The sequence below is a fragment of the Mastomys coucha genome, chromosome X, assembly GCF_008632895.1.
Source record: "Mastomys coucha isolate ucsf_1 chromosome X, UCSF_Mcou_1, whole genome shotgun sequence".
In the NCBI taxonomy this organism is placed as follows: Eukaryota; Metazoa; Chordata; class Mammalia; order Rodentia; family Muridae; genus Mastomys; species Mastomys coucha.
This window is the reverse complement of record NC_045030.1, coordinates 129,392,156-129,394,141: the sequence shown is the minus strand read 5'-3', so window position 1 is coordinate 129,394,141 and position 1,986 is coordinate 129,392,156. Positions and strand designations below refer to the sequence as shown.

The window sequence follows — 1,986 nt, the reverse complement described above, 5'->3', positions numbered from 1 at the left end:
TGTGCATGGCTTCTTATCGTTCAGGACCTAGTTCTAAAGCCACTTCCAGGAAAGGCTTCCAGTGACAACTCCCTGTGTAATAATCCCTGACCCTTGATTCTTAGTCTAACTACCCTAATTATTCTCTTAATCATAAATGACTACCAAATTTCCTTTCCAATTGATTTGTCTTCTTAGTTCCAGTTTCCCAGTCTTTAATGACAGGTTAGTGACCCTGTCTTTCCGTTGCTCTATGCTTTTTGACAGTGCTTAAATCAGAGGCTTGTATACCAATCTGAATAAAAATGACTTAATTAAGGAAGTAGTATTTGACACATCGGAATAGACAAAAGCAGCAGATACTTACAAGCAAGTAGCCATAAAAATCACTTGTGCAGCCTGGCGGTGGTGGCGCACACCTTTAATCTCAGCACTTGGGAGGCAGAGGCAGGCAGATTTCTGAGTTCAAGGCCAGCCTGGTCTACAGAGTGAGTTCCAGGACAGCCAGAGCTACACAGAGAAACCCTGTCTCAGAAAAAACAAGAAACAAAAAACAAGAAAACAAAACAAAACAAAACAAAATCACTTGTGCAAGCATTCAAAATACTTGAAAAGCTTGTAGAAGCCCCACATTGATGTTCAAACCTAGATGGATATCAGAATTGGAGGATCTACTGAAAATGTAGAGCCTTCCCACCTCATTTCCCTCGTTTTGATTTAGTAATGGGGGGAACACAAAAATCTTCTAGTTTAATTTATTTCCTCAGATAATTTCGAAGAAAGCTTCTTACTTGGAAAATCCCAGGCTTAAACAGCTAACATTTGAGTACCACTAATTTAATGTCACCAATGCTGAGTTTTTACATAACTGGGTGGTCTCTCTTGTGGTAATTACTCAAAGTAGCCCAGTCCCTCAATCCACTTGAGATCACAGGGTACTAAGAAGCTGACTGCACAATTTACTGAGCAATGTTTTTTGGAAAAATTCTCTTTTCCCACTGAATTATCTTTGGATCTTTAAAAAATTAGTCATTAATGTAGATATGGATATATTTCATAATTTAGTTCCTTTGACTTAGCTTCTCAGCTTGATCTCAATAGAACACTTTCTTTTCTTTTTTCTCTCTCTCTCTTTCTTTTTTTTTGTTTTGTTTTTTTCAAGACAGGGTTTCTCTGTGTAGCCTTGGCTGTCCTGGAACTCACTCTGTAGATCAGGCTGTCCTCGAACTCAGAAATCCGCCTGCTTCTGCCTCCCAAGTGCTAGGATTAAAGGCGTGCACCACCACTGCCCAACTACACATTCTTGATTCTTATAGGTTTATCAGAAATTTTGAATTCTGGTGTTGCTTATTCTCCAGTTACGTTGTGTTTTCAAAAATCTTTGCCTTTTGAGTTTTCACTGCATGTGAGAATCAGCGTGTTATTTTGTTTGTAAAAATTTTTGGAGTTTTATTGGAATTATGGAGATGGTTTTTGGTGTTATTAAAATATCCGAAGATAATTTAGGGGGAAAGAGAGTCTTCTCAAGATATAGTGCTTAGTCAAATGTAGTAATATTAGCAAATATAAAGTGTGATATATCCATTGGACTACATTCAAAATGTGAATTTGAAGGGGCTATATATCTAAATGGAGACGTTGAGCTATAACATTTTTATCAGAAAATATGCAAGACTAGCCTTTTGTTCTTTTGGTTAGACACTAAAATCACAATTTCCAAGTAAGAAATCACTAAATTGTACTTTTTTTATAAACTAAAAAAATGAGCTATTTCAAAACTCTACGAAGATAATATAAAGACAAGTTTCTGAGAGAAAATATTTCAAAACTGTAGTATCAAAGGGGACTAATAATTAGAATATAAATTGTCATAAAACTAAACATGAAAAAAAACAGCCATTTCACTAAATAGTTAAGAATTAAATATATTGCCAGGCAGTGGTGGTGCACGCCTTTATCCCAGCACTTGGGAGGCAGAGGCAGGTGGATTTCTGAGTTTGAGGCCAG

The 1,986-nt window shown here is 36.6% G+C and overlaps 1 protein-coding gene across 1 annotated transcript in view; it reads right to left on the bottom strand.

Annotated features, from left to right (window-relative positions):
- LOC116088763 (signal peptidase complex subunit 3) overlaps window positions 1-1,986 on the bottom strand; it is a 4,840-nt gene that overhangs the window by 1,796 nt on the left and 1,058 nt on the right. The window lies entirely within an intron of this gene.